Source organism: Columba livia, chromosome 14 (assembly GCF_036013475.1).
Source record: "Columba livia isolate bColLiv1 breed racing homer chromosome 14, bColLiv1.pat.W.v2, whole genome shotgun sequence".
Classification (NCBI taxonomy): Eukaryota; Metazoa; Chordata; class Aves; order Columbiformes; family Columbidae; genus Columba; species Columba livia.
Window position 1 is genome coordinate 18,167,991 of NC_088615.1, and position 20,258 is coordinate 18,188,248.

General features: G+C 55.6%; 1 protein-coding gene across 2 annotated transcripts in view; it reads right to left on the reverse strand.

Moving 5' to 3' along the window:
* LOC102093436 (START domain-containing protein 10) overlaps positions 1–20,258 on the reverse strand; it is a 48,821-nt gene that overhangs the window by 17,724 nt on the left and 10,839 nt on the right. The window lies entirely within an intron of this gene.

Genomic DNA, 20,258 nt, shown 5'->3' on the forward strand with positions numbered 1-20,258 from the left:
TGTAGAGGGTCATCACCTGCCTCTGAGGTATGGGCCTTTTCTCCCCTAAAAGCCAGCTCCCAAGACTGGGAGGCGGCTGTGCCTCCATCCACAGGGGAGGGGTGCAGCACAGTGGGAAGGGATGTAGAACTCACCCAGCTTCCCTGCGAAGCTGCAGACACCCACTCAGCCTCAAATCATTGCACTGCCCCAGGACTGGGCAGACAGGGCTGATGACCCCCAGAACCCAGACTGGGATGTCCCTCAGGAGTAGCCAGGAAATACTTACTTGAGCCAGAGAACCGGGGTGTCCAGCACTCCAGGGAGTCAAGAAGGGGTCCGTCCTGCCTCTGGCCCCGACTGGGCTCATGCCTGGGTGGCAGGCAGCACCAGTGACGGTGGAAGATGCTTGGCCCATTTTAACCCTTTCTGTGTCATTGCTGCCTCTGCCGCTGGGCTGGGTCCCCGCGCCCCCCGCCATCTGCAGCAGATCCAGCGGGAGGCAATCGGCAGGCGCACGCTGCGGAGCGGCGCTTTTCTTCTCTAATCTTCTTATTTCATTTTAGCATTTACAATACACCCAGCCGGTAATCCTGACATCAAACACGCCACGCACACTTTCAAGCTGCACCAGCGTCAGGCTGTGCGAGCGCTGGCAGGAGCTGGCAGCTCCGACGTCTCGAGATAACATGTAGAAGAAAGACAAGGAAAGCTGCTCTGCCAGCACGACGAGCAGTCACTGGGTCCCATGTTCCCAGAGCCCTTCCCCAGGGGACAACCACAAGGTGCCCCCTTGCGGCTGCTGGATCTCTCTGTTGGGGTGCAGGACCCATGGGGTGCCTCTGTAGCTGGTACAGCTGGGCTGAGGTGGGTGCTCATGCTGTTCATGGCAGGTTTTGTCCCCAGTGAGAAGCTGGAGTCAAACCATACAAGCTGGTGGCCTGGGGGGGCAGGGGCAGAACTGGGTGACTCTACTGGTGCCCATTCGGCCACGTTACCCCCCAACCCAGAGCTGCACACACCTCTGGGGCAATTGCAATGCCAGAATATGCTGGAGGCTCTGCCCAGCCTTCACCTCATCAGAGCACACTTTGGTGACCAGGAATGGCAGCTGGACCTTGGCTGGGGTGCCTGGGGGTAGGGATGTGCCCCTCTCCCAGCATGAGGGTAGGGTGGGGACAGCTGCAAGTTTGGGGCCAGGAGGACAGTGTCTGGCACCCACTGTTTGCAGGCACCAGCAGCGATGGGACTGTGTGGTGCCGTGGCTTCATGTCCCACGTGGGGCTGCATCAGGGCTGGGCAGCTGTGGACGTTCATGAGTCCCCTTCTCTGCTCCCCTGGCGCCAGCTCTTTTCTGTAGGACAACAGCTGCCAGGACAGAAAGTTAGGTGGCAAATGCTGCCAGGGAAACATTTCCCTGCTCCCACCAGGTGCGATGAACACCCATCTCATGGCTGTGAGACAGATCTGCCAGCATTTTCTGAGTGCCCTGAGGTGGTTTTTTTTGCCCAGCTTGGTGTCCAGCACCAAGTTTCCAGCTGCTCGGAAATTTTTGGAGGTTTCTGGGAGCTGAAAAGTCTCAGCAGGCTGGATCAGGGAAAGGGGGATGAAGAGCTGAGAAAGGCAGAAAAGCCTGAGAAATCATTTAATCCATCCTCAGGCCCTGGTGAAGATGGAAGCCCTACTGGACTCCCTCTCTTGGCTTGTTTCACCATGGCAGAACATCCTAACGCCCTGCGCAGCTCTACCAGCCTCTTTCACAGCCCATGCAGGAGGAACAAGCCCGGCTAACAAGTGCTCTGCCCGGTGCTGGCAGTGCCAGGGGACATGAGGAATGACAGTCCATTGAGCACGGCTGTAGCTTGTGTTCCCGTGCAAGCCCTGGTTCTGCCAGCTCCTCCCTTGTTCTGCCTGCACGCTGCCAAGCGGGTCCTTGCTGTGAGCAGCCCCAGCCCTGCTCTACATGGTGGGGGGTTACCCCCCCGAGGAATAGTCTTAGGTCTAATCCTCATCTCGATATTTGGGATTTAATCAGCACTGAAGTAAGTAGCTTTTTTTTTTTTTCATCTAAGGCAGAGAAGAACTGTGACTCAATAGGAATTAATTTGCCTAATTAGCACCTTTGGGAAGCTCTCCCTCCTGCGCATGCCCCAGGGGGGCATTTCAGGGCTGGGGGACCCTCTGAGAAGGCTGTGCCTGCTGGGTGCTGCCCAGCACGCTGTCCACACCCCCACCTGCCTGGCCTGGGCAGCGCTGTCCCTGTTGCCCCTGCAGGATCCGTCTCGGGATGCAGCCATCGAGCATCATCCGGATGCCCATCACCACAGCAGCACCCACCAGCCCCACATGGGCACAAGCGGCATGGGGTGGGGGGCAGCTGGGGGGGTGCGGGAGCAGGCGACTGACAGGGAAGATGAATGGTTTTAATCACACCGCTTACAGGGCACCATCTGAAGTTTCATGTAAGTTATGATAGCGACAGTTTGCACGAAAATTGTATTTCCAGGCTTCATTGACTGGCTTAATGAGAATCTTTACGTGTCAGATATTAAATTAAGAAATTAAAGAGCTGTTTCGGTGTGTATAGACTCCTTCCCTCGCACTGAGCTGCTTCTTCCAGATCAATCAGGAACGCGCCTCTAGAAAAGATGGGAGAAGCCTTTGATTTTCTGTCACTGGGGAAGTGAATCTAATATGTGTTGGCACCTAATTCATGTTTTATTAAAAGGCATGAGGTGGATGCTGCCAGCCCCCACCTCTGCCTGCTGCCCTCTCTCCACCTGTGCCACTCTGGGACGAGGGACCATCCTTGGCTCCACCATTCTCAGGTCTCTGTACCACCCGGTTGTCACACTGTGTCCCCAGCACCAGCATCCTCGGACTCTGATTCTCCTGATCACCAATAGTGCACAGGGCACCGTCTTAGCTGGTGGGTTTTGCTCTGCTAGTCAGAGATTAAAGTCAATTTGGAAAATTCCATGTTGGAATGACTAAAGTGAAAAATATTGCTGCTCTCCTCTGTTACATCCCTGCTTTCATTTCTGCACTGGCTGAGTTTGACCTGAATTCACTGATTGTTCTGGTCTTCCCCCAAATTTTACTGGAATTGTGTACTTGGCCAACAACTCACCAGCAGGTGGGGAGAGGGGAAGGTGTCGCGGCTGTGGGGAGGGACTCAGGTGGCTGGGGGATGCGGAGCTCTTGGGCATGGTGAGCAGTAGTCATGAACCAAAGCAAAATGGGAACAGTGAATCACCTGATGTCATGGACACTGGACCTGGCATGGGGACGCTGAAGAGCAACACTGGGGGCAGGGACACCAGGGATAAATGTCCCAGGGCAGGACCATCCAGGGATACCAGGGATAAATATCACCATTCAGAGTCACCCAGGGACACTGGACGTAACCCCTGGGCAGGGACATGCCAGGACAGTGCAGATAAGCTGGGCACATCAGTCAGCTCAGCATTGTCAGAGAGGGAGTCCAACTGGGATGTGACCCTGTTTCCTGATTCACCTGGTGCCTGCAACATGTCACAGAGGAGTCTGGGACCACCTCGTCCCCAGTCACCATCTGATGTGTTCCCAGGAGGGGAACAGGGGCATGGGGCTCTCTGTCTGGGAGGATGCTCAGGTGAGCCCCAAGCCCCAGCAGTCAGTGTGCCTGGATGGGGTCCCACTGCCCAGGTGCCCTCTGAGTCCCCTCATCACACCTCCACCTTCCAAAGCCAAAGGCAAAGAGGAGAAGGTCATTGTTGTTGCAAACTGTCTGTCACAGCAAGAAAAATCACACCTTCAGGCCCCTGAGCATGCCATCCATCTTTGGCTCCCCGTGCTGGCCCCGCTTCTCCTTGTGCGGGGAAAGTTTGAGTAAACAGCTTAATTTGGCACTAATACAAGTGGAGACATCGTTCGCGATGTCAACTATTGATTTGCGTCCTTACGGCCCCATCAGTCATTTGGGCTTTTTCTTTTTTTTTTTTTTTTCTTTTCTTTTCTTTTTTTTTGATATTACAATCAGAAGGCATAAACCTCCCAGCAACCCTGGGCTGGGCTTGTGGTGCCCATCCCCAGGCTTGGTGGCTGGGGACCCTGTGTCCCCATGGGAAGCTGGTCATGGTGCCATTAGCCCTCTCCCTGCTGCCACTTGCAGCTTTGCTCCCACAGGACATATGTAGGTGCAAAGGGGGAGCTGGAGGAGCTGGAACCATGGTGACCCCTGTAACCAGGACTTGCTATGAGGTTGCATGCAGGGCTGGTGGCCTGGGGACCCTTGCCTGGCAGGACAAGGTTGGGGTCAAGGCTGGGAGCCATTGGTGAATTTGTCCCCAGGTGATGGCCAAGGTTCTGTCACTGCCTGCACCAGCCCACCCCAGCAGTCAGGCACCCCGCTGGCCCTGCCTAAATGTCTCATTAAAGGGATTTGCGGGGCTGCTGAGCCGCGCTGTAATCTGGCACTTACCGTTCATTTGTTACAGCGTCTCAGGCAGCCGGCAAAGGTCGTTGGATCTTTAATTATGGCGAGGCAGGCGGCGGGCACAGCGGGGTGGAGAAGCGCTGTGGGCATCAGGCAGGCAGCCTGAGCGGCCAGCACATCCTGGTTAACGAGGGAAACGCTCTCTGCCCTCGGGGGCCCCAACAGATGCAATGAGCTGTCCCTGTATGGCATTGTCACTGCCAGCTCACCCATCTCATGGCTGCCCGGTGACCGCAACCTCTGCTGGCGTTGCCTCCTTCCTCCTCCTCCTTGGCAGTGCATCGCCTGCCCTGCAGCCCCATCCCAACCCCACTCACCTTCTGTCTGCTCCTCCTGTGCTGTGGGACGTGGTGGGAGCCCAGCCCTGGGAGCATGGAGGTGGCTGGGCAAGCACCTGGGCACACTTATGCACACTCAGTGCACACAGTGTGCATGTTTGGGGTAAACCCTACATTCCCCAGGCAGGTTTTGGGGTCACAGTTGTACCTGTGCCAGGCTGAGCAGGGTGGCTGGAGCTCAGACAAGACAAACCAGAGTCCCTGACTGGCAAAGCCACTGGGACATGCTTGCGCCTTGTGTGCCCAGGCAAGGGCATGTGTGTGCTCCGTGTCTGCAGATGCACGGAGGATGTAGGTGTGGGTGTATTTCTGTACCTCGGTGCTGCATATGGGTCGTGTGTGCCTGTATATACATCTCCCAGAGTTTTATATGCATGGGTGTGTGTTCACGTGTGTGTACATGCTGAACAGGCGTGTGTTCCAGCACGTGGGTGTTTTTCCTAATGCTGAATGTCCCCAGAAAAAAAGCTTGTGTGCGTGTATATGTTGTACATGTGTTTGCAGAGACATGCATGCAGCATATAAACCGCATTTGCACGTGTACGTGCATGTACATCACTGCTGTGTGCACACAGGCTAAGGGCATTTGTGCACATGGTGTGTGCACACATGCTTGTGAGCTGCCATGTGTGAGAGCTCAGTGCTTGCAGGATACAGCGTGTGTGCGCATCAAGCCGTGCGGTGCTTGTTTGTGCGGCAGGAGGGGGCTGTAGGATGCCACATGGTTGACAGGGCTCCAAAGAGCAAGTGACAGCAGGATGGGAAGTAAAGAAAGTCAAACAATTATCCCTCCCCTGTGCGCAGAGCCATCCTGCTCCACCATGGTCATTAATGGGCTGTCATATCCTGCGCTGACAGGTGGGGATCAGCGCTGACACAGACTGGCAGGGAACAAGGCTCTCGGGGCTATGGTCTTGGGGTGAAAGGCAGGGACGGCAGTGGGTGCTGCTCCCTCCTCCTGCCCACACACTCTGCCTGTCTGCAGGCTCCCTGGCCCCCCACAATCTACAGGGTGACACCATGCTCGGTGGCAGTCTGCAGCTCTCCCCACTGTCCCCATGGGCTGCAAAATGTGCTGGAGGGACACAAAGCCTCTATCACCTGCCCCATGCTAGCGGGAGACCCTCCAGCTACAGGAGTGCCCCGAGGGCTGGCTACAGCCTGAATGACAGCCTGTCGCACTAATGAGCTCCGGTACCAGGCAGGATGGCTGACACCCGCGGCTGCCCCCAGGGGACATCCCTGGGGGCACCACAAGGGGATGTTTGGGGCAAGCAGGGGCTGACACTGATGCCATCGTCTCCCATGAACTTCAGTGAAAATCTCCATGGGTCTGCCTGATCCCAGCAGTTTTGGGGTGCTGATTATCCTATAAAACGAAGGCTCCGGGAGATGCACTCTCATTGCCCATGCTGCCCAATGTGCATGGTCATGCCACCTGCCCAGACCCATGGTCCTTGATGACTGGTGGCACCCAGGAGTTTCCCCTGACTGTCCCCGGCCATTGTGGGCAGAAGGGGATGGCAAAAGGATGAACCTGGCCAGGGCTGCAGACCATGGTGCACACTGGGCTCTCGGCACTGCTAGTGGAGCATCCTTGCTGTGTATCATCCTCCTGCTACGGTGCTTGTTCTGGACCATCCTCCTGCCTCAGTTCCACCATTTCTGGACCATCCTCCTGCTTTAGTCCACCACTTCTAGAGCATCCTCCCTCCCCAGCACCAATATTTCTGGAGCATCCTCTGTCTCGGCATCACCGTTTCTGGAGCATCCCCCACACGGTGCCTCCGCATTGCTGCAGTTTTGTCCCCGGCGCCAGCTCCAGCTCCTGGCTCCAGCCTTTGCAAGAGCAAGGGGCCCTTATTCCACATTCGCATATCTCCTATCTCTTTTCCTTCCTCCCACATCTCACTCGCTCACTCTCTTGAAGACACACACGTCTAATCTGCTTGTTAGCCTATCCCTTCATCTAAAACCAATATGCAGCTGAATGCCGGAGATAATTAATTGATCAATTAGATAGAGAACTGCCTCTGCTCGTGGCATTGCACACACGTGGAGGGGGAGGCTGTGCCGGCGCACCTGCCAGCACCATTCCCCAGCACCCGTCCCTGGTCTGAGCGAGCGGGTGCTACGATTCACACTCAGTTGTGCTCAGTGTGCACACCCAGCTGTGCACACCCAGCCACATGCACTATAAGCCTCCTTATGTGTGTGCTGAGCACTGGCGCTGAGCTTGGAGTGGCACACACCACTCCTGCATGCCCCCCCATCTCCTGCAACCCACTTCTTGCCCCAGTTTTCTTACCAGCTGCGGGGACACATCTGCAGGAGTCCCACTGGTTGGGACAGGCCACCAGCCAAGGTGATCACAGGACAGAGATATAGTCAGTTAGCGAGTGCTGCTATGCAAGGGGGAGCCTGGGCTGCAGACCTACTGACCCCCGAGGGCCCAGCTGGCATGCAGGAGAAGGATGGGCTACCTTGTCAACATGCCATGTGCTGCAGAGCTGTGTGACACCACAAAGATGGGGGTACCCACTCTGCTCTCTGGCTGAACAGGACACCCTGTCTGCTCGGCACGGCATGGGTAGCCCTCAGCCCCTACACTCCTCCTGGGTGCTGCTGTACCTGGGTGCCCCCAACCACCCCAGAGCATGGACTGGGAGGTTGAGCACCTGGAGGGGTTCCCAGCTGTCAGGGTGGGTCCCCCAGACCCATGGGGGAACAAGCAGGACTGCCAGGGAGGCAGAGCGCTGCGGGGAAGTAAATAATGCAGCAAACCCGTGTCTACCAGCCCCCTCCTCCACAGGCTTTGAAAAGCAACACATTACCCTGATCTCCAGACATGAGTTTTTGTCACCAAACAGGGTGATGAGGAGACTTTGAAGCAAATACAAACACCGGGAAAGGGAATACATAAGAAGAGAGTCGCGTGTTCTCTTCAGAAAACAATTGCAGTGTCAACTACATGGAGCAGCTCCGCGGAGGGGGAGCTGCTAACCAGGAACCTGACAGCCCCAAACACCGGGAAATTATCATCAAAATAAAGAAATCCTCCCTCCGCTGACAGAGCTCCGGCACCTTCTCTGCTCCTGGCTGCAGGGAGCCTGGGATGCCCGATCCCCTACTCCCTTCATACCCTGTGTTGCCCCAAGTATTGCTTGTGCCCCGACCCTGCACCCCAATGGGTGCCCTGCAGTGGCATTGCTGTTCCAGTTGGAGACACAGCACCTCCGAGCCCCTCTGCACCTACTTGTGCTTTGCACACACGCTTGCCACCTGCAAAAACACGTCTTGAATTCACACTCCTGCCTTGCATGAGCATGCTTGTGCCCTACATGCAGAGCTTGCACCCCTCGCATGGGTGCTCACACCCTGCACACACATCCTACTTTATGCATAAGCTCACAGCCTGCACAGGCACTCACACCTTTCACATTCACACCTTGCACACGCACTCACACTTTGCACACTCACACCTTGCATGCTCACACCCCGCACACACTTGCACATGGACTCGTGCCCCCTGCATGTGCTCACACCTTGCATGCCTCCCACGCTTCACCCCCCCAGTCCTACACATGCCCTACCTGTGTGTTCCCCTTCTCCCTGACATCCTCCTTGAAGCAGCATAAATAAGTATATATCTGTATATGTATGTAAAGGCAGCGCTATATATAGCATGGCAGATATTATCATTTTGTGGCAGGTCCCTCTCTGCAGCTGCCAGCTCCTCACAGATTTTGCTTGGGCATTTAAGGTGCCTTGGTAATTTGGGCAGGATTTAGGGGGGAGTCCCTTTGAGTTGGGCCCTGCTGGTGTGGCCTGTGTGGGACGGGCCACCAGCTATGTGTCCTCATGGAGCTCAGGGCACTCCTGGGAGTCTGGCATAGACCGTTGATCCTGCACCTCCCTGGGGAGCTGGGGAAGGGCTGTCCCCAAGGGCAGGGGCTGGCACTGGGGGTGCCTTGATGTGGGGGTTCTCCCAGAAGAACCACTGGGAGCTTGGGCAAAAGTGGGGAGGGTACCTTTACGCAGCACAGTCACCCTTTTGCTTTCAGCTCTGTGTGTGCACTAGCACTCCGCACGTGCACTCCTGCCCTGTGCACACTTGCAGCACAGGCATGCTCACCCCTACATGAGCACTCCCACCCTGCTCCCACACACTGCGCACTCTGGCCCTGCATGCTGCGCACACTTTCATCTTGCATGCACACTCACCTCTCTGGAGTGGAGTCGCAGCCTGCGTGTGCTCTTACACCCACCTTGCACCTCCACACCTTGCATGTGTGCTCACACCCTGCCCACACACTCTCCCGCTCGTGGCTTGCACACACACATCCTGGTGCACACTCAGGGCTACCTCCCAGGCACAATCACACTTCCACAGCCCCCCAACGCACCTCTTCCCACCCCCGTAACTCCAGGCACTCCTCACACTGTCCTGCACCCCATCTGCACCCCAAACCTTGCTCGCCCTGCACGCTGCAGACCCAGGCATGCCAGTGCACCCCCACCTCCCTGCAGACACCTCTCCCTGTTCCCTCCCTCCTGCTCCACTCATCCCCCATCCATCCATCCATCCGTCCACCCCCTCATCCATCCATCCGTCCATCTGCCTGACACCTTCCCGCACTCCGTGCTGGGCATCCTTCTCCTCCCTCTTTATCTCCGGCTCCCAGCTGCTTCTCAACCCTCCCCGGAGCTCCCTCCATCCCTCCTTCTCCCCATCCCTTGCTCCCACTGCCTCCCGCTGTGGTTATCACTCCCTTGCACACATCCCTCCTCCCTCCCTCCCTTCTTCTGCTCATCCTTTCGTTCATCTCACATGCTCCCCTTCTTCCACTTCATCCCCATCACTTATCCCCCTCCATCCCCAAATTCCTCTCTGTTCCATCCCTCCCTCTTTCTACCACCCTGCAGTCCAGCCTCAGCACAGCCACCCCACCCGGCCGCGCGTGTCCCCCATGTCCCCTTTGCTCACGTGCCCCCTCGTCCCCTCCATGTCCCCATGACGCCCCGTTTTACCCCACTGCTGCAGCCTTTAAAGTTTCAATCACGGAGAGGTGGGGAAGGCTGTGCCTCCCGCTCCCAGCCCTGCGACGCCGCGCTGCCACTCTGAGCGCTCCCGCCTTATAAATTTTACATTATTACCCTCTTTAAAGTATATAAAATAACTATTCATAAATTATTGAGGGGAAATTTAAAATACTACAAATGTTTATAAATGTTTATCAAGAGGTCTTCTGAAGTGAGCGAGTGGAGCCTGAGTGACTTCCCACGGCTGGCAGGAGCACGGCAGCCACCCTGCCCCTGCCCAGGGGAGACTTTCCAGAGACCCCCAGGAGGAGATCAGCACAGACTCCCCCAGCCTCTTTAATTCACGTCCCTGTGGATGGTGAGGAACAAATTCCCATCAGTGTGCTGTCTCCTTCTGCCAGCGGTGCTCTGTGTCCGGGCAGCCCTGGACCTTCCTGTCACCTCATGCTGTGTGACCCCACTCTGGGGCTGCCCCTGGGACAGGGGCAGATAGTCTGTCCTGCTGGGGACACATCCTGCCGTGCTGGGGACACAACCTGGCACACTGGGGACATGTCCTGTCCTGCTGGGGACATATCCTGCCCCACCAGGGACACAACTTGCCCTGCTGGGGTCACCTCCTGTCCTGCTGGAGATGTCCTTCCCCAGGGGGGACATGTTCTGCCCCAGTAGGAACACATCCTGCTCTGCTGGGAACATGTCCTGCTCAGCTCAGGGAGATGTTCTGTCCCACTAGGGATGTGTGCCATCCCCCAGCCTAATGCCCACTATGTGTCCAGGTCACAGTCTGGCTCAAGGTCCCCAGTGAGGGACCAAGAGGTGCCTGCACACAGACATCTCTGTGCACACACACATGGGTATGTGCAAGGATGTGCAGTCACATGTGTAGTACCAGCTGTTCAGCCGTGGCACAACTGCTGGCACTGCCTGGCCAGCTCTGGTACCTCCAGGGTTGCTGGGGCCCTGCAGTGCTGTGGGATCAGCGGTGTGCTGGCACTGAGTCATGCCAGGATGTTGGTGGCAGACAGGAAGAAGCGTGCTGGACGCTGCAAGCAGGACATGGCCAGGGTTGCCTGAGTTGTGCAGCAGACAGGCTACAGCTCAGACACTGGTTTTATCACCCTCCAGGACAGAGTCTGGCATTGATACACACACATGTGGTACTTCCCTGGTGTGCACAGCTCCTCCGAGACTGGGCAGCTGACATGACACAGCACAGCACAGCCCTGAAGGTATGGCACTGTCAAGCCTGAGCAGCCTGCTCGGCACAGCATGGCACAGTGTGGCAGAGCGCAGTGCTTCAGGGATGGTGCTGCTGAACATGAGCAGTCTGCGTGGCATGGCACAGCACAGCATGGCACAGCACGGCATGGCACAGCACGGCGTGGCACAGTGCTGCAGGGTTGTGCTGCTGAGCCTGGGCAGGCTTCACAGCATGGCACACAGAATTGTAGAATCGTGGAATTATTTTGGTTGGAAGACATCCTCAGGATCATTAACTCAAACCACAATCTAGCTCTAGCACTAAGCCATGTCCCTAAGAACCTTGTCTATAAGCCTTTTAAACCCCTCCAGGGATGTGACTCTACCACTGTCCTGGGCAGCCTGTTCCAATGCCTGACAGCCCTGTCCAGGAAGAATTTTTTCTAATATCCAAACTGAACCTCCCCTGGTGCAACTTGAGGCCATTTCCTCTTGTTCATTTCCACTTGTTACTTGGGAGAAGAGACCAACACCCTCCATGCTACAACCTCCTTTCAGGTAGTTGTAGACAGTGATAAGGTCTCCCCTCAGTCTCCTTTTCTCGAGGGTAAACAGCCCCAGTTACCTCATAAGACTTGTGCTCCAGCCCCTTCACCAGCTTCGTCATCTCCTCTCCAGAACCTCAAGGTCTTTCCTATAGTGAAAGGCCCAAAACTGAACACAGGATTCAAGGTGGGGTTTCACCAGCACTGAGCACAGTGGAACGATCACTTCCCTAGTCCAGCTGGCCACAGTGTTCTTGATACATTGCACAACACTGTAGGGCTGGCATCACCGAGCCTAGGCAGACTGCTTGGCATGGCACAGCATGGTGCAGCACATCCCGGCAGGGCTGCCACTGCTGAGCCCAGGCAGCCAGTGTGGCACAGTCCTGGCATAGCCTTGGCACAGCCTTAGCTCACCGGCTGGAGTGGCACAGCCCTGGCGCAGCGATCCTGCGCACCCCTCTGCTCCTCTTCTGGAGGAGCTCCTGGAGCCAGACTTTGCCCACAGGAGAGTGTCACTGCTGGATGGGTGCAGCACAGGAGGGTGCCCAGAGCGGAGATCTGTCAAACTGCCTGCCCAGGGAAACACCAGTACTGGGACAGCTGTGTCCTCATGCAAGACACAAGTTTGTGTGACACATGTGCTACAGGACACGGACACGACAATGGTTGCTGGAAAGAGGCAAAACTCTGGCTATGTCCTTTGGTCTAGCCACTGCAGGAAGCCCAGCTCAGCACAGAGACCGTGTCCACCACGCCAGGAGCTGTGCCCACTGCAGGCTGGCAAAGGAGCTCTGCAGCAGCCCTGGCCAGTGGGTCTGCCAAGTGTGCACAGCTTGGGCGGGGATGCTCAGTGATCCTAGAGCTTCCAACAGGAGCTGCCTGCAGGGATTGTGTTTAAAGCGCTGGCTGATTGGGGTAATCATGGGAGCACAGAGTGCATTAACTGTGGAGGTTTATAAAGGGAAATTAAAATAAAATTGGATGTGACAGAAAAGTACATGGAAAATTAGTATAAGAATATGAATATTTATGGCTGCAGGAGCATGCACTGGGAAAGTGCTCCTTTATGCTCCCTGCTGCCATCCCCACTGTGGGTCTGGGGCCTCCCAGTTGCATGTTCCTGTGCCCTTCACACCCCAGGGAGTGTCTGCAAGCCTGGCGTGTCCAAGTGTAGGTGGTGGCACTGGTGCAGGGGCACACAGGTGCTCCCACCGCTGTGATGGTGCAGGGACAGGGACAGGAACAGCTCAGCAGCGTTACTGGTGGCACAGAGCAGGGGGTTGGCATCATGCTGTGCTGGCACATGCCGAGACTGCTCATGCAGGAATTAGGGCACTAGGACAGCACTCAGCTTGCCAGGATGGCCAGGCACCATTCTCCTCCTGCTCGCTGGGGCTGTGCCCACCCGGCTGAGCTCCACAGGGCTTGCACCAGCAGCCGGCAGCTCCCCAGCAGTGACAGAGATGCCACCACCCTACTGGGGACAACACGCTTCTCCCCACCCCACACAGAACAGGGGCTGCCTTGCAGCATCCTCGCCTGCCCTCCCTGCCGCAGCCCTGTGCTGGACCTGGGGGCAGCTATCCCCCCTGTCCCCTCCCGCTGTCACACTTAGAAGCCATTAAAATAATTGAATGCTTTAAATATTCAGCGCTCGTCTTAAATATTCATCAGCAAAGTTATTCTGATTGCTAAACTGCATCAGCACAGCCTGGGAAATGATTTCTCTCAACAAAGCCTCCCCCCAACCAACCCACACGTGGGCACTTATGGGCATGGATGCACATCCATATGTGCATGCGTATGCATGTGTGTATATATGCGTGCACCTCTGCACAGACATGCATATGCGTGCATACATGCAGAGTCATAGAGCTAGAGAATCATTTTGCTTGGATGAGACCCTTAAGATCATGGAGTCCAACCACTACCTAAATCTAGCACTGAATCATGTCCCTAAGAGCCTCGTCTACACATCTGTTCAACCCCTCCAGGGATGGTGGCTCCACCATTGCCCTGGGCAGCCTGTTCCAATGCTTCACAACCCTTCCCATGAAGAAATGTTTCCTAATGTCCAATTTGAACCTACTCTGGTGCAACCTGAGACCATGCACATACACACTCCAAGAAGAGGGTGGGTGTGGCACTGGGGGCACTGGCAGCACATTTTGGTGGCTGGTTTATGCCCCCTGTCCCAGCTGTGCTCCCCTGGCAAAGCTGCAGGGAGGAACCCTGCCCAGAACCCCCTGCACCATCCCCATACCTGCCCACCCTGGCACCAGCAGCTTAAACCCCACTCCAGGACGACTCCAGGGTTGTCCCCAGCACCCCCATATCTGTGTCACTCAGGCTCATGGCAGGGTTCAGGGTACCACAGAACTCACTGCTACCAAATACATGTGAAATCGCTGTGATGTTGTTCCCTGAGCGACATTGCTGGGCAGGCACTGCTCAAGGGTGCAGGGCTTGGCAGCTCAGTATACCTGAGCTGGTGCTCACATTATTTATGTGTTTTTACAAGGGGGGAGGACAGATTAAGGATTGATTAATCAAAAAATAGTAGTGAGAGTGACTGAAGCTGAGCTCATTGCCTGGGAAGGCATCGCTTTGAACCCCACTTGTCCACCCCAGCTGGTCCCCACCAGGACTGGTACCCCAGTCCTTGTGGTGCTGCCAAGCCATTGCGTGCTGGGGGCAGGCAGCGGAAAGGGGTCTTTGAACACGAAAGGAGGGTTTGCTGTAATCTCTGCTGGGCTGATTGCCCCAGCTGGGCCCAGCATAGCCGCATCTTTATTCTTCCTAAGTGCCTGCTTCATAGTTTTGTCCTGGCTGGATGCTCCCTGCCAGCTCTGCACATGTGGCACCACGTGTCGCTTGCCAGTCTCAGCCACACCATCCTGCCCTGTGCTCTGACAAATACGACACTTTACCCACTGCTGTGTATTTTCTTGGCCTCCAAATGCTGACCAGGATGGACTGAACTGGGGAGTGAAGGAGAAGAGCACCAGCGGAGCATCCCCTGAAAAGCTGGGGGACAAAGCAGAACCCGCCAGGAGCCCTGAGAGAGCTAAGAGCTCTGCACCACACCAGGGCTCTTGAGCTTCTCGTCTTCTGCTGAGCTTGACAGCACTGTGGTATAATCTTCCATTAGGAGACAAAATATTGTTGCTCAACTGCTTTGTTCCTGGAACAGAACAACTCAGCTAAGACAAATGTAAGAAAAGGAGAATCAAGAGCTCAACTAACCCATGGCTGGGAGCAAAGGGTGTCCTGACAGGAGGAAAACAACTTGCCAGCAGCAGCAAAACCTCTGTCACCCTCTGAAGGCAGGTGAAACCAGGGCCAACACTCACTTTAAAAGGATTTTCCTTCTTCACTGAGATGTACTGATGTGTGGGAGCTTGTTGGGAGCCTGAACGTCCCCAACCAGGTGGACACACCAGTGCTTTCTCCACCTTCTCATCTGGAGTCATGCAAGAGGAAGGATCTGAAGTTCAACACCTGCAGTAATGGAGGAACCAGATCATTGTGTGACCCTCAGAGCCTCAAAGCCTCCAGCCAAGGTCTGCAGCTGCCCAGCGCCTTGCTGTACAAAATCTGCCAGTGGTCCCACACCCGCAGCCCTCACCACTGGTGTCACTAGTCGATAAAGAGCTTTTGCCTCTCTCACAGGATGCGTTTTCTTGCCAGCAGCTGGCTGGGAGGGAGGGCATTACCCCTGGGTGCTGGTGCACAAGTGCATTCCCATGTGCACACGGGTGCTGGTGTGTGCAGGTGCACAGAGAGGTGGAAACGGACCCCACAAAGCTCTGCAAACAGCACCGATAAAATTGTTCCTCAAATACCTAAAGCAGGCTTAGGTTTAAGCAATCTTGCTCCAAAGACGGCTCCTGCATACATTTCGCAGGCTAGAGCTGCATCTTTAATCCTGAGGAATCATGTACTTTGCATCTACATTTGCCATTCAGATTTGCACAGCAGACGGCTGTACCATCCTGTGCATCACTGGGGCTCGGGGGCTTGGTACTCCCCACTGTGCCGGGGCTGTCAGGGTGCTGCCAGGCCTGGGGGGCCCAAGGGATTGAACCCTGCCTGTGCCATGGCTCAGCTGGACCCAACAGCAGAGCGAGCAGGGCTGCCTGCCTTGCCGCGCGGCTGCTGAGCACCGGGAAGGAGTCGTTGCTTTATCTGATACGATTTAATCAGCCCTATAATTAGATTAATTTGTTGATTTGATAGCAACCCATTTCTCGCCGTTAGATTTGTTTATGTGTGTTTTATGCTTCAGTTCGGTAATAAAATAGGAACTGAGGAGGTGGGAAAGTCCCTCTGTGTGCCTGTTCTCTGTCCCTGCAGAGTTCCAGGGCTAGAGATGGGCATTCCAGGGCACTGCTGGCTCCTGGTGTGGGCAGGAATGGGCAGGACAGTCAGATGCAGGGCTGCTGCCTCCAGGGATGCTGGGATTCTGCTATGGGGACAGGGCACCCCTGAGGGGCAGCTGGGAGGCATGGAGGTAACCTTTGCAGGAGGCACCCCAGGTTGGGCTCGGGAGGAGCCGCCACAGGAGCCAAGGGGCTGCAGCACCCTGCTTGCTCCCCGCTGTCTGGGGTCTTTCGCAGAGACAGGTTCTTCTGGCTGAAGTCAGCTGCATTTTGCTTTGATGAACATGCACACAGCTGACCTGAACCTGCTGCATTGTTTTGGCAGAGGGACTGTGGCCAGTCCCACCCCAGCCATCTCCCTGCATCCTAAAGCAACAGCCCCTTGCAGGAAAAAAACAACCACCCCAAACTTGCTTGTTTGAGTGGGGAGTAAAGGGGCTGCAGAATGTGTTGCAAACCAGAGGATGCTTGTGCTAACTTGGTGAGGAGGGAGAAGAAAGGGCTTTGGCACCTGAGCATGCCTGCTCTCAGCTGTGGGACAGCTGCTGGGCCACTGTAACCCCACCACCAGCTTGGGGCCACCTCTGTGGCTGGTCATGCCTTCACCTCCCTTCACGGGAGATCACTGTTTGCTGGGCTGGCAGACGCCCCAGCAGCCTTTCCTGGCCGCCTCGCAAAGGGAACGAGCTGAATAATTAAAATTAAAAATAATGATTTCAGGGAGGGGTGTGGAAGGCTGGGGGAAGGCAGGCAGGAGGAAGGAAGGCAGGAGAGACGAAGGTTTCTTGGAGAAGCCAGTGCGAGGAGTTCTTTGATGGGCAGCTCCTTTGATCAGAGATCTGAATATAGCCCTCACGTTTCCCCCGTGTGAGTCCGCTGCCTAATTACCAAACGGCAGGGCCGCTTTGAGTCCTCGGCACGTTGCTGTAATAGATTTCACCGCGTCCAGCCTGGAGAAGGACATCGATTCTCCCTGCAGCCGCAGACTCATGCTAAACATTGCGTCCTATTGATTTTTTTTCACCCCCCCTCTTTTTACTTTTTCTTTCTTTTTTTTTTTTTAGAATTTTCTTTATTTTCATTAAATCATTAATCAGGGAGAAATCTACATTTTTATCATTTCTATGGCTGGAGAGGAAGAGAGGAAAGTTATATTGCCATAGAAACTGTTCCCTACCATTCTCAGCCTCGGAGCAGTCCCTCTTGTGCTGTCTCTTGTCAAAAGGCGTAATTGTTGCTCCTGATCTTCACTGCTCAATTAGCAGTGATGTCTCCCTTCAAGTTAATTGCTGGAGATGGGAGGAAGTAGGACAAATGTAACCTTTTAGATGAAAAGATCTTTCCCCCCCTCTTCCCCGCCTTTCCTCGCCTGTGTGCACTCAGCGCCCCTCTGCAGCAACTGGCGGGGGGGGACACACCACCCTGGGCAGGAGCTGCACAACACCAGGCTGGGGACCCCTCCCTATCTTCCTCACCCCTTTCTCCATTGCAGGACCCCTCAGTTCTCTCTGCCTCTTCCAGCAGCATCACTGCCAGCTCAGCCTCTCTGGTGTCACTGGTGTCACGCAACCCAGCATCTCCTGGGCCAGGGCAAACATCGTGGATTCTCCGGGGTTTCTGGTCCAGCTCTCCTGGCTTGGTCCCACACTGCGGCAGAGTAAAGCTGGCCCCTCCACACCAGGAACAGAGCTTGGTGAGCTCCTCGTGGCAGGGTGGCCGTAGTCCAAGAGCAGGGGAACCCTGCACATGCCCCAGGACTGAAAACTGGTGGCAAAACAGGGCTGAACATGGAGCGTATAGATGGGAAAACAAGTGTGAGGCTTTCTTCCTGCAGAAATAAAGCTGAGAAAACCAGAGCAGCTCACAAACGTGTTTGATGGGAGCACTGACCCCGGGCAGGAGGAGAGCTCAGAGATGCTGCCTGGGCAGAGGGTGTTTTCAGCCTCAAGGGAAGACAGACAAGCCAGACAATACATTAAGGAGGGGAGAAGTGTGGCAGCTGCCTGTACTTTGGTAGTCTAAAGAAAAGCCCTTAAACAATGACCAGAATGCTTGTCAGACACAAATCACCCCAAGCAGGCACGGAGTGGAGGACACAGACCCACACAATGCTGCCGCAGCAGCCTGGGTGCGCAGCAGCTGTGGGGACAGGCAGGGACACAACCCCAGGGGTGACCCCAAATCAGGGACAAGACAACCTGGCCAAACCTGAAGCACAGGACTGCCTCCCCAGGTACCAGTTCATGAACCAAATGAGCTCTTGAAGCTGAGGAGGGTGATGAAGGCAAAGTGGACGGCTGGTAAACAGCAGCAGATGGAGGGTGCGAGGGCATCCAAAGAGTTGTCCAGCAGGCAGGAGTGGGACACAAGGGAAGAGGATGTCACCACCCATGGGGCACACTGGGGCACTCTGTCAACCTTGGAAGACCACCGAGAAGGTCCAGGGCAGATCTATCTAGCAGAGGCTGGCAGCAAGGAGATCTGATATCACCTCATGACAGTCCTTTGCTCCAGACCTGCTGTCCCCAGCTCCATGTTAGGACTTGGGGGTTCCCCTATAGTCAGTCTCCCCACAGGGAACCTGGCTGACTGTTTTGGGTAATAATCCCTTGTGATGTCCCTAGCCACACTGAAGCATCCTGACTCTGGGGTTTTCTTGGTGGTGGTGGGACTGCTACAGCTACCTGCACTTTTGAGGGTTGGCCCGTTCTTCAGCAGTGACAGGGGAGAGGTGTCACCAATGGCCTCAGGCACCTCTTTGCCTTTCTGTGACATGTCCCCTGCAAGGATCCCACTAATCCAAATCAACCCAGAGCTGGAGGAACCCTCACATTCCACTCTGCCTCCACCTGAGTTGCATGGCAGGAGTTCTCAGCTAACAGAGGACCACAGCTGCACAGCCAGGACAGAGGGGACTTGGTGGTAGGGGTGTCTTGTCTAACTTCTTTTTTAGAGCAGCTCTGTCCCCAGTGCTAGATTAAGGCAGAACCATGGCTGGAAACTCCCTAGGGATGCTCTAAGAAGGAGCCTGTGTCACTCCCAGGTCTTCAGCCTGCTGGAGAGACTCACCTTCTTTGGCAAAGCCTGGGGCAGCAGGAGACCAAGCAAAACCCCACTCAGCAAAACCAGCCCTCATTAAAAGCAAAACCTTGCTGTTGCTCAGTAAATCACTTGCAAGAGGACCCTGCTGAGAGGCAGATGAGTGCACTCTTCATCCATGCTCCTGCTCTTGTGGTTACCGCCAGCTCCAGGCCGGTTACTATTCGGGTAGAGCCATTGAACAGCAGAAAGGTTGGGAGTGAGGTGTGATGGTGGTCAGGCCAGCAGAAATCATGAAGCAAGGAGAGTCATCACCTTGAGATGATGGCAAGGGACACAGGCACCACTGCACACACCTTGAGCAGGGACAAGGGATGCTCACTAGCCCACAAAGCGGTGGTCCCTACTGCTAGTGGGCTTGGCCCTTCCAGCTGATCTTCTTTGCTGTTCTGCAGAGTCAGACAGCAATTACTGACTTTCATCGCATGAAGTGGGGATTAGGGGAACCTATCTCATAAAGCCAGAACTAGGTTACTCTCCCAGCTCCCGTCACTTGCAAGATGTATTGCTGAGCAGATCCACCCTCGCCCCAGCTCTGTTGCAATCTCTACCTTACTGGCCCAAGGCCACCACATCTCTGCCTGGATACTGTTGGCCTGAGCTCCTCCTGCTCCAGAACTGTGTGCCCTGGCTCTTCCTGGGTTTGGTTTACAAGTCTGAGACAAGGACCGATCCCACCACCATGCATCAACCCTGAGGCCACCTTGCAAACACTGCCCTGGCCACGTACACACCTTTTCTAATGCTTGGGATGTTCCTGTAATGTTTGGGATGCTCTGGAAAGTCTTTGAGACAGAAAAATAAAAGCTACATGAGGCTGAAGAGAGGCATTTTGGGGGCTGAGTGCATGGAGGAATCACTCGAGGATGCTTCCCTGCGTGGATGAGCACTTTCCCAGCCCCTTGGCTCCGGAAGGCACGGAGGAGCAATCGTCAAGCTGGCGTTCAGCTCCTGCTTCCCTTCCACTGGTTGCAAACAAGCCCTTAACATTTAAGCAAGTGCCTCTGCTTGCGGAGACACGCGGGGTGCCGAGTGCTCACTTCAGCACGCCTCGTGACTCTCATCCTCCACGAGAAGGTCGGAGAGGATGGTGGGGAGAAGAGCACCCAAAGGCACTGGGCGGGTCCCTTCCCGGCAGTGGGAGGCAAAGGCACCCATCACCCTCATGCCCTGGCCCCGCCGCCGTCCC